The sequence below is a fragment of the Papaver somniferum genome, chromosome 5 (assembly GCF_003573695.1).
Source record: "Papaver somniferum cultivar HN1 chromosome 5, ASM357369v1, whole genome shotgun sequence".
In the NCBI taxonomy this organism is placed as follows: Eukaryota; Viridiplantae; Streptophyta; class Magnoliopsida; order Ranunculales; family Papaveraceae; genus Papaver; species Papaver somniferum.
In genome coordinates, this window is record NC_039362.1 from 26,749,977 (window position 1) to 26,763,087 (window position 13,111).

Sequence of the window (13,111 nt, forward strand, 5' to 3'; positions counted from 1 at the left end):
ATAGAAACACCATCATCATCAATAAGAGGAGCAACACAAATTCGAAGCAAAGCTGAAGACGTTCAAGGTTTACAAGCAACGATATATAAATGAGCAGATTTCAGATTCAAGTATAACAAAAAGACACAGAGCAGAATTTTTAGTTGAAGACTATTGTACAAGAGTGAAGATTATCAAGATGAGAATTCAAGAAGTTTATGATATCGAGACATACAAGTTGTGAAGAATTGAGCGGTAAAGTACTTACACCATGGCCTTTGTACTTGCATTTTTTTTTATCTTATTTGTTAATTTGTATTTTATTTTCTCTTGTCTCAAAAAAAAAAAAACTTGGGACATGGTCATCATTATGCTAGGTCCCTTGTCAAAAAGAAAAAAGAAAAAAAAAAGACAAGAGAATTTTTTTTATTAGGTTCATCATTAGTTTTAATATTTTGTATTTACTTTATTTATCTTGCATGTTAAAAAATAATAATAAGAAGAAGAAGAAAAAAAAAGAGAAAAAAATAAAAAATAAGAAAAAACAAAAACAAAAAAAAAGAACAAAATATTCATTGCCTCATATTTTGGTTTGTTTAGTTCGTTTTTGGTTTTGTATTCATCCAATAAAGCCAATGGAAGAAGAAATATCCATAATGAAATTTCAAGCAACAAGGAATTAGAGGAAATAATCATATTGTCAAGATTCTACGAAGTTCAAGATTTCATCATCAAGAGTTGAAGACCGAAGATGAAGACAAGGATTAAAGGCCGAAGACGTTTCTATGGATGTTGTGAGAGTGGTGCTAACTGCACGCCGAATGGATAACGAGGTAAATAAGCATATTCCCACCTTCGTTAAGTGGTTGATTTCCTTTCTTAGAGATCGTCAGAAAAAAAAGGGTTTTCAAAATGAATAAAAGATGTGGGTTTTCGAAACAATTCGGAAGGTTTTTGCCTTCCTACCATTCAAGGTGTCACATGATTCTCTCTTCACTCCTACCTGGACACATGTGTGGCCCATAAAAAGTTGTTTATTATTGAGAGCAACTTCATAAAAGCCTTTCTTGTGAGGCATAGTCGAGACTTTCGATCACTCCGAACCCGAATTTCTTTCGATAAGGGATGGTTATTTCTCTCTCAACTTTTAAGGATGAGATTGTGTTCATTTGTGTGTCTAACTTCTTATTATTAGTGTGCAGAATCTCTATGTCTTCTTAGCGCGTTGGATGCTATCATTACGGAGAACTAGTAAGTTGGAAAAGTAGGTGTTGTGGGTATATCTCTAGTAAACCCTCACGAGATGGATTTGTATGTTTCAGAATTATTTTGTTTGATTTGCTGAGGACTAGCAAAGTCTAAGTGTGGGGGAATTTGATAGGTGTCTAAAACACCTTGATTTTATATCTATTGTTTATGCTTTCTTTGTTATTTCTCTTGTAAAATATGTATCTTATGTTTACTTTTGAGTATTTACGTACTTTAGAGTCACTCGGAGCGAAAGAAGAAGAAAAAGTCCATTTGGAGCGAAAAGGAGCAAAAAGGTCAATTCACGGGCGAGTGAAGAACTAGCTATGATTGAGCAAGAAGGAGGTTAGGCAGTCAGTTCTCTGAAACTGACAGGCCTACCGTTTCAGATAACCCCTATTTTAAACATCGGGTGTCTTTAACAGTTTCACTCATTACCAATAGGCAATACCTAAATTTCAGAGATGAAATCATTGGGATTTATTCTTTCTCTCTGCCTGAAATAGAGAACCCATGGCGGCAGTTGTCTGAGAGTTAGAGACACAAAGAAATTATCGAGAGAATTCAGGGAGAGATTGAGAAGATGAAGCTGTAACGGATCCTTGAAGAAGAATCAGTGGATGAGATTTCAAGTTTAATTCAGACTGGGCCTTGACTGAGAAGGGGATTGAAGAATCGAATCTGAGAAGAAGGAATTGGTGGTAGAACTGAAATGGGTTTGCTAGGGAATTATCGAAATAAGGTTTGATTGAATCCGAAACGAAGATGTGAGTCTGAAGGTTTGTTCAATTGAATCTGAAATTGGTGAGGATGATGATTTGAGGTTGTTGGTTAAATGGGTTTTGAAGAATCCAGTTAGAACCGATAGAAGAAGATGCAGCTACAGTAGTGTTGGCAGAATTTGTGAATGGGTTTTTGATGGATTTCTGAATTTGAGATAAAGAACTAAATTAATTCTGCTGAGTTGGAAGAAAGGGGATCTGAATCTGGTTAGGGTTTCTTGAGAATTGAAGATACAGGTCAGGGGTGCAATGAATTGTTTAAGCTCAGCTGCAGGTGGTGGTCACTGTGAAGTATGAGATATACAGATGATGGATGAATGTGTGAAGAAGAATGAGTTGGAGCTTCTAAAGCTGGGTGCAACTGCAAGAATTGAGCTGCAAGGAGGAAGGACAAGTTACTGTTTCAGGTGATGTATGTAAGTAATTACAAGGATAGCTGAGTACATTAGGATATGCTGTTACAATGTGCAACTAGTGTTTGTTGGCTTCAATGGTTTTGTGTGCTGGTGATAAGAATTAATGGATACTGGTTGAGTTATGGCTTGAGCTGTAAACTACAGGATTGCCAGAGATGGAGACGGAACAAGCTGTTGGTTTATGTATGAATTGCAGTCTAAGTTGTTGCTGCTGGTGGTGATAAATCTGCAAGATGACTCAGTTGCTGATGCTTGTGTTGATATTGCTGGTTCTAGAGCACATAGAAGATACAGTTGCAGTTCGATCAAGAAATGGAACTGTAGGGTTTGTGCTCAACAGGAAACTACAGGTGGAGTAGGTACTGGATGTCTACAAGGATTGTATTGCAGAATGGGTATGTTGGTGATTAAAGCCGTACAATGGCTGTGAATAATGGAAGATGGCAGGAGTTGAATGGGGTATATGGTGGTAGTTGCTGGCCATGGATATTGCAGTTGAAGTGAAACTCAAATGGAATGTGTTTGAGGTGCTGGGGAAGATGCAGCTGTTATGAGTCCCAAGTGCAGCTGCAATTGGAGAAGGGAAACTGGAGGAGTTATGGTGTTACTATTGCTGTGATGGGAGTGTGCCATTAAGCTGAAATGGTTGGACTTGGTAGAGTATATGGAGATGCTGCTAATGATGTTAATGTTGCTGCTCAAAGCTGAATTGCAAGGAGAAGTTGTGCTTTGAAATGGCCTGAACCTAGATGTATGTTAGGACAGGTACAAATTACAGGAGCTAATGGGAAGCTATTGATGTTTATACAATGCAGAGAAGAAGTTGTAGGCCTGAAGTTCAGCTGCAGTTTCTGGTGGTATGAGTTATGGACTGTGGAACAGGTTAAATTTAGAAGATGTTGTTGCTTGTAAAGATGGAACTGAGCTTGGAACTGTGTTGCTGAGAATGAATGAACCTGTGACGGAATGAGGAGATGCAGGTTGCAGTTGGAGATGTGTTGCGGCAGTTAAGGAGCTTGAACGAGGAAGAAGTCAAAATGTTGCAGGAATTGCAGGATGCACAGCCATCATGGCTGGATATGAGTTGGTGATGTACAATGATTGTGCTGCATAACTTCAGGCCGTGCAAAAGCATTCAGCTCTGACTATACTACCTGACTCACTTCAACTCGGTCGGACTTCTGAGTTGACCCGAGTTGACCCGCTTGAACAGTTTTGACTGGTGATTTTTACAGACCTGAGATACTTTCTCCAGTCAAGTTCCTGCCAGTTTGTCGGCGACCTCTTATGGGACATATTTTTATATGGGTATTTCTCACATATGGGTTTGGTGGACATCTTTGTATTGGTTTTTGGGCTTAGAAGACCTAGTTTTGGAAAGAGGAAAGCTACAAAAAGAGAGTTTCTACTTCTTTTGGTATCACGTATTTTTCTATTTGGAGTTTTCGAGGAGAGCGGCGATTCTACTAGGGTTTGCTTTCGTATATTTTTCATTTCTTTATTTTATGAAAATGATTATGATGAACTCCATTACTATGAGTAGCTAAACTCGTATTATTGGTTATGGGATAAAGTGGATTTCACAAATGATATTTGCATCTATGAATTAGTTTTGCCTCAATAATTTATTGTTTATGGTTCACAATTAATAGTGTTATATAGTTTGAATGCTTGTTTAGTCTAGTCCGGAATCGATTGAGTTTGCCTTCATCCTTATTGCTAGATTAGGGTTTTCAATACGAAAAAGTTGTTTATTCCTGATTCTAAGTAGCATAATTGTGGGTAGTGCTTGTAGTGATATATCCTACTAGTCACAAGTGAATCATAACTTTTGTTAAAACGGATTAGTGCTTTTACACGTTCGTTTGCATTGATTAGTCTTATTCCATATAACTTATTTCTCTTAGGGAGTTAAACTTGATTGTGCTTTTACACGTTAGGTTGCTTTCTAGAAAGAATTCACATATACATCTTTTAATGTGGTTGTGATGGAATCAGGGAATTAGCGGGATATTCTTGCGATCAAGGTATCCTAAGACTTTTAGTAAATGAGAGATTAAATTATCACTTATAGTCATTGATGAAAATACATGTTTGTGAATGATACTATCCCGTGACCAATATCTTCTCCTATTGATTATTCAAATTATTTTATTGCTTTCAATTACTTTTATTACTTTGCTAAAATAAAAACCCCCTTGGTTACTAAGAATCTGAGATTTCATAACAATAAAAGCCTCTCTGTGGGAACGAACTCTTTCTTACCACGTACTTAATTTATATTAGTAGAGTGAGAAAGTGAAATTATTTTTGACGCATACGACTGCGATCAGTTGTGCGTTAAGATCATCAATTGGAAATCCAACCTTTGGTTGTTGATTGATCCTTGGACATTGGTCTTTGGTACTGTCCAAGTTATTCCTTGTGTTTGATTAAAGACTCGCTATTGTTTTAGCTTGAGTAAATCAAAACAAGTGAGAGATATTAACTCCTTGAGATACTTTAATCTAGATTGAGTCTGACTGTCTAGTTGATTTTCTAACAAAGTATTTCGGAGTTAGTCCATACAGATTGCTAATTGAATTATTGAGTGGTGTTTTTGACCCCCGCTTTTTCAATTGGTATCAGAACTGGCAAACACATTAAAGACCTTATAAGTCTGTGTTTGTAGCGATCTGATTATGAACGAGTCTATCTCTAATAACGTACCAGGTCAGAAATTACCAGATGTTTTTCAAAGCTTGGATTCACCTGAGAGAACTGTCACTTCTACGTCAATATCTAAACATTCTCTTAATGTAAAAACTGTTAATAACTGGGAAACACTCCTAGAAGAACAGTTGGATGAACTTTCTGATGAAGGTGATTCAGATATTGATAGAGAGGTTGATGAGGAAGTCTCAGAGTATGCCAAGGTTTTGAATTCGTTGGAAAAGAAGAAGATGACAACTTCTCATGTCACACCTCTTCTGACTCCTCTCTGTCGAAAAACAAGCAGTTGAGAAGATGTTACACAGGTGTTTATGCTTTGAATCGTTCTAACGAATCGATCCTCAAGGATTCTGAGGAAAACCTACGTATGAAGTCACTTGAATGTGATAATCTTTATCAAAAGTACTTTTCGTTGGAAGAGAAAATTGCAGAATCCGAAGCAAGGATTAACTCTCAACAAGTTAGTTTTGATGACAGAGAAAGCGCCTTTCTCGCTCGAGAAAAACGTTTTGAGACTGATTTAGCTGTTGCTCTTGATAAAATCAAGATGTTGGAAGATGACTTGAAAAAGTTCAATACTAGTTCAAGCAATTTAACCACTATGCTAGGAGAAAGTAAAAATCATTGTGATACACGAGGATTGGGCTATCAGGGAATAGATACTTCAAGTACTAGCAAAGAGGTAAAATTTGTCAAGGCTAGTGATTCTTATCAACAAAAGGTTTCCACTTATGGAAAAAGTGAAATACCTTCACCGGCAGTTAAGGTTCAAAAGAGAAAAGTTTATCAACCTCCAAATTCAGCACACACAGATCGAGGTAAGAACATTCCTTATGTTTGCCACTATTGCAGAAATAAACGTCGCCTAGAAAGGAGATGTCGTTTCCGTATAAGGAATGAGAAACTTCATGATGTTCTTGTTTGGGCATCACAAGAAGTTGTGAAACTAAGACCATATGTTAAGACTAATCCCCTTAACGTTACATGTTGTAACTGTCCAACCTTTAGGCAAAGGAATCAGTGCTGTGATAAAGCTAGATTTGCCTATAAACGTCATACGAATCCTTTTCACAATCGTAATGGTTATCAAAGGATAACTTTGTAAAGAAGAATACAAGATCCGATGCTCCCAATTGGAGAAAGACTAACTTGCAAAAGAATAGTCAATCCAATTCTCTTTCGAGAAATCTTGAAGAGAGTAATGGGAAGAAGGTTCCAGCTGTTCCTAAACACACTCAGAAGTGGATACCAAAGAAAGTCAATAATATTTTGAGTGTGAAAAGGAATGATCTCCCAGCAAATTCCATAACTATGGAGAAAGCACTATCCATGATGTTGGAACTTAATAAGTTCCTTGGAAAATTGGATTTGGATGTGGAAGGTTCTAAAAGCGATCTCTTTCATGATAATCCAAAAGTCACTTGTGGTGGGCAAGACATTGTTCACCTAAACACAACTTGAGTGTGTTGAAAGTGCATCCTCACCAAGGAATGCCCTACTATGTATACGGTGAGGGAAGCACGAGAATTGGGGCGCACAGTTTATGTTTGGTAAGGCTGTAGAATTCGATTGGATTCATCTAAAAAAGGTATGTCTATAAACTTGAGCAAGTTTTGTGCTTTTATTTATTTGCTTGGAGTACTTATAATGATCTACATACCTTTCTTATCATTCATTTCTACCTAACTTGATCTGTGTTTAAGGTTCTTAAATGTTTAGGTTTGAAAATAGTAGTTCGGGATGTTTGGACTTCATGGTACACATACCTGGTGTGCATATCATCATTTAACATCAAAATCCAGGGGTTTAAGTTCGCGGACTTGAAAATTTCGTTAGCAAACCCGCATGCATACCTGAAGTCGATATTCAAGAAACTTGTTTTGGCCATAACTTATTCGCCCGAACTCGGAATGACCTCATTCTTTTTGAATTCTCTTCCTCTTTGAATTCTCTTCAGAATGTATACGAGAATTCTTGTATTTGGATGAGTTAAGATTGGTACTTGTCCCGTCTCTTGTTTTTGAGTGTTTTGCTCCGCGTTGCATTTGTTCCACTTCTCTTGGACTTGGGCACTTGTATTCTTGGAGTACTACTCTTCTAAGCTCATTGTAGCTTTTACAAGAATATTGTTGGTGAATCACAAACAAGGAAGTTCAAGAATGGGAAGTAATATGCATTACTATGGGATTCTTGAATGTTCAGAATCATCTCTTGTGAATTGTGGTGCATGGTCGTTAATGACTTTGTATTTTCTTCTTTGGAAGTCTTTTTATACGCCTTTGGTATCTATTCTTGGTGTAAATACGGGCGAAAAAGATTGATTCTACCCTCTAAGGACAAATCATCTTATATGTGCATTACGAGTTTGTCTTGATGCCTAGGAAACTTCTTATGAGAATATATTCTTGTTTTTGAGAAGGATTACTAGAGTTTGGAATAGCAATAATTGTGATTACACATAGCTATGTCCAACGTTTTACATCTTCATGTTTTTAGGTTTATTTGTTTAAATTCTAAAAATATTTGGAGGATGATTGGTTATTGCAGTATTAATCTGTTTGATTTTGAAGTACTGCAATATTTTTATGGGATATGTATTGTTTGTGTCCGTGAACTTGAAGGTCTCATATTTTTTCAAAATTAAAGTCGTTCATAACTTGATATTCGTATTGATGAAAGGACTAATGGAATTTTGACAATTACAAAAGTTATGCCTATGCAGTCATGTATTTGATGGAAAATAGGATGAAATATTTTGTAAGACAAGGATAAAGTCTATTATGTTGTTGTGCATATAATGATGGAAGATAGAATAGAACCTTGTATGTTATCCACGGTATTGATTTTCATTGATCCATTTTGTTATGTATTACCGTGAAGGCTCCATTGTGTGTCTCATGTTGAGCACGATACAACTAAGTCGATTAGTTTTGGCTTTTTTGGTTGTTCCATGAGATGCTATATGTTGAGCACTCTTGAACTAAATTAATCATCTTGATTGGTTATTTACTTATTTGCTCCGAAAGTATTCTTTTGTCGAGCAAAATCTTGTGACAATTAAATTGATTACTTCGGTGATTAGTTTGGTTGTGTGTTCCAATTAGATTAATTATAGGTTCACTTGTAATTAACCTAGTTGAGTTTTCATACACTCCACAAGTTCTGTGTTGAGTATATGAACGGCTATACTAATCATGTTCTTTTGTTAATGTAATCATATATCCCGTAAGGTTTTCCTTATGTTGAGTATTTGAACGATTAAGTTAGTCACCTCCATATTATTAACTTAGTCGTAGCTTCGTAGGTTTGCTTATGTTGAGCACTTTCAATTAAATTGATCACTTTTGTGGTTTGATTTAGTTGCGTATTCCAATCAAATTAATCATGGGTTTACTTGTGATTAATTTGGTTGAGTATTGGATATAAAAACTCATTTCTTTGGTTTTTGGTGTCCAATTCAAAATCCTTCTTTTCTTTCGAAATTAAGGTCGCTCTTGTTATTCTTTCGGGAATGACATCAAATGGGGAAGAGTTATTTTGAACTTGTGCTTAATGGTAATATCTTGCGGGGTGTGTGGCTGTTGCATTTTATAGGGGTTATCTTGTATCTTAAAACTCCTTGATAAATGCATTTAGCTTCGGCTTTATGATTGCATCTAAATTAAGTTGGTATGTATTTTTTCTTTTAGTCTATGAAATGTCTCTTGTGGAAATTTCATTATGATCCCGTTCTTTTACCTTTGCCAATTTTATTGACAAAAAGGGGGAGAAATAATGTAGTTCACACTACAAATACATATGATTTCCGGATCATTGTGTAAGGGGGAGTGGTTTCCATAATCGAGATGGAGTACTGACTAAGGGGGAGTGATACATATCACCATAGCATTGTTGTTAAAGTCGTGATGCAATTGGACTTTGATGTTACATAATAATACTATGTCACCGTATAATAATGATCGAGAATCTCGATTTCTCTCATTTTTATAGCTACGGATCTTCAACAACGGTGGTTCTAAACTTACAACCTTTGGGATCATTGGAGTACTTGGAAGGACGAAGATTTCAAGGAACGTTGAAGATTAGACTATGGAATAGGAGCCATTAAAGTTTATCTTTTTTGTATAACATATGTATTAATAGTTTTGTCAGTAAAATTGACAAAGGGGGAGATTGTTAGAGCATAGCTCGGTCGACCTCGCATGCGTTGTTATATCAAGCATGTTTGTCAATGTTAGTGATCAAAACTGTAAGTCTTGATTACTAGTCTATTATAGCTAAGTCTCGGACTAGGATAGAAAAGTGTAGTTGAGCTCAAGGACTTCATGGCGATTCATCATACAACGACGAAGATCTACTCAAGGAATCGTGGAACTTCATCAACAAAAAGGTATGTGGAGACTTGAACTTATCTATCACTCAAAAGTCTATCTATTTTATCTCCTACTTCTTATGAGACAAAAAGTCGTATGCTATATAGACTGGATCATACACATTTGATATTTCGAGCTGAGTATTCAATGCTTATCTTTATCTCGAAATCGTGTGTTGTAAAACCATTTCTCTTTGATCAAGTTCATCTTCACCTAGTGACGAAAGTCATGAAACATTTCAATTGCTTTTGAAATTGCTCTGACGAGAAAGGTTTGTGAATAACAACTGAATAACGTCTTCTGAGAATGTTTCAATGGTTGGAATGAGAGTTTAGATTACGTAACCATGTATTCCTTGAACCGAAGTTTTTCTAACTTTGTTGATCAAGAGAAATTGGTAGGATTGTGGAATTGGCTTGCCAAGTCCGCGAACTGACGGAAGTTCTCGACCGAGAATTTCTGCTGGGATTTCCAAAAACTCGTATGTGTGCTAAGTCCGCGAACTCAGTCCGCGAACCTAGTCTGTGAACTGACGGAAGTTCTCTTTCCGAGAATTTCTGTTGAGTTTGGAAAACTCAACCGGTTTACTTAAGTCTGCGAACTTGTTTGTGAACTTAAGTGGTTATGATCTAAAGATGTGCTCTGAACATGAAACTTAAATTACTAAGGAATGCTTTATGCAAACCGTGGCTAAAGTTCATGAGCCGATTCAATCGAATCGAATCATCTTTGTTTCAATTGTGTCTTCTGTAGTTACATAAGATCTCATAGCAATTGAACAACTCTCTAACTAGTTCATTTGAAGTCAATTGAACTAGTTATGGTGAAGAAGAACAAGGTTAATATGAAAAGCTCATATGGTTAACCTTTTTGGGTTACTATGTTGAACCAACATACATGTACACGTTTGGGCATGGTTTTCACGAACCCAGTAAACGTATACCTCAAGTGTGTGTGACAAGCTAAGTTTTTGATCTAACGGTTGAGAAATATTAGCTTGAATCTAAATCAGGTTTTCATCTAACGGTGAATATGGATTGCTTTGTAACTAAGGCAAAACACTGATTTGAAGACTATATAAAGGATACATCTAGCATTGGGAAAAATTAATCCCCACACGTCTGCGTGATACTAGTGCGCTCGCTAGAGTCGATTCTCCTTTAACCTTTAGTTTTCTTCTTCTAAAACCAGGTTAACGACTTAAAGACTTCATTGGTATTGTGAAGCCAGACCGATACTACTTTTATCGTAGTTGTGTGATCTGATCTTGCATTTCTATCGTACGAGTACAATCATATTGATTGACTTGAGATCGTGAGATTTCTCCGATAGGAAAGATATAAAAGTAATCACAAACGCCTTCGTCTCATCGTTTGTGATTCCGCAACATCTTCTTTCGCTAGTCGATTAAGTTTGTTGTGAGGTGATTGATTAATCTAGGCTGTTCTTCGGGAATATAAGACCGGATTACCAATTGGTTCCTGTTCACCTTGATTATTATCAAAAGACGGAATAAAATTTTAGGGTTTATCTATGGGAGACATATTTATCCTTTGATAGACTTTTCTGTGTGAGACAGATTTGTTTACTGTTAAAGCCTGCGATTTTGGGTCGTAGCAACTCTTAGTTATGGGTGAGATCAACTAAGGGAATCAAGTGCGCAATATCCTGTTGGGATCAGAAGCGTAGAGTGCAACTGTACCTTGTATCAGTGGGAGACTGATTGGGGTTCAACTATAGTCCGGTCCGAAGTTAGTTTATAGTAGGCTAGTGTCTGTAGCGGCTTAATACAGTGTGTATTCAATCTGGACTAGGTCCCGGGGGTTTTCTGCATTTGCAGTTTCCTCGTTAACAAAACTTCTGGTGTCTTTGTTATTTCTTTTTCGCATTATATTTTTATATAATTTAAATAATACAGGTTGTGCGTTAAGATCATCAATTGGAAATCCAACCTTTGGTTGTTGATTGATATTGATTGATCCTTGGACACTGGTCTTTGGTACCGTCCAAGTTATTCCTTGTGGTTGATTAAAGACTCGCTATTGTTTTAGCTTGAGTAAATCAAAACAAGTGAGAAATATTAACTCCTTGAGATACTTTAATCTAGATTGAGTCTGAAAATCTAGTTGATTCTCTAGCAAAGTATTTCGGAGTTAGTCCATACAGATTGCTATCAAATTATTGGGTGGTGTTGTTAGACCCCCGCCTTTTCACTAAATCAGGTTTTCATCTAACGGTGGATAGTGTTTGCTTTGTGAGCAAGGAGAAACCCTGATTTGAAAGCTATACAAGGGGACATCTAGCAACTCTACAAACTAATCCCCACACGTCCGTGTGATACTAGTTTGTAAGCTAGAGTCGATTCTCCTTTAACCCTCTGGTTTTCTTTTCTCAAACCGGGTTAAACGACTTAAAGACTTCATTGGGATTGTGAAGCCAGACCGATACTACTTTTATCGTAGTTGTGTGATATGATCTTGCATCTTCTATCGTACGAGTACAATCAGATTAATCGTCTTGAGATCGTGAGATTTCTCCGATAGGAAAGATATAAAATTAATCACAAACATCTTCGTCTCATCGTTTGTGATTCCACGACGTCTTGTTTCGCTACCATACGATTAAGATTGTTGTAAGGTGATTGATTAATCTAGGATGTTCTTCGGGAATATAAGACCGGATTATCAATTGGTTTCTGTTCACCTTGATTATATATCAAAAGACGAAACAAAAACTTTAGGGTTTTTCTGTGGGAGACAGATTTATCCTTTGATAGACTTTTCTATGGGAGACAGATTTATTTATTGTTAAAGCCTGCGATTTTGGGTTGTAGCAACTCTTAGTTGTGGGTGAGATCAGCTAAGGGAATCAAGTGCGTAGTATCCTGCTGAGATCAGAGGCGTAGGGGTGCAACTGTACCTTGGATCAGTGGGAGACTGATTGGGGTTCAACTACAGTCCAGTCCGAAGTTAGCTTGGAGTAGGCTAGTGTCTGTAGCGGCTTAATACCGTGTGTATTCAATCTGGACTAGGTCCCGGGGTTTTTCTACATTTGCGGTTTCCTCGTTAACAAAATTCTTGTGTATGTGTTATTTCTTTTCCGCATTATATTTGTTTATATAATAGAAATAATACAGGTTGTGCGTTAGATCAATCAATTGGATAGTCCGAGCTAACGGCTGCTGATTGATATTGATTGATCCTTGGATATTGGTCTTTGGTACCATCCAAGTATATCTCTCTTTAATCGAGACTCGCAGTTTGCTTGAGTAAGATTAAATCGAGAGATTGAGATATAAACTCTTTGATATATCTTTTTATTGATTGAGTCTGACTGCCTAGTTGGTTCTCGTAAAAAGTATATTGGAGTTTTTCCATACAGATTACTAAGCGAAATATCGGGTGTGGTTGTTAGACCCCCCACTTTTTCAACTCCAATATACTTTCTAGAGAATCAACTAGACAGTCAGACTCAATCTAGATAAAAAGTATATCAAAGAGTTTATATCTCAATCTCTCGATTTGATATATACTCAAGCAAATAGAAATCTGCGAGTCTTTATCAAATACTAGAGAGGTAACTTGGATGGTACCAAAGACCA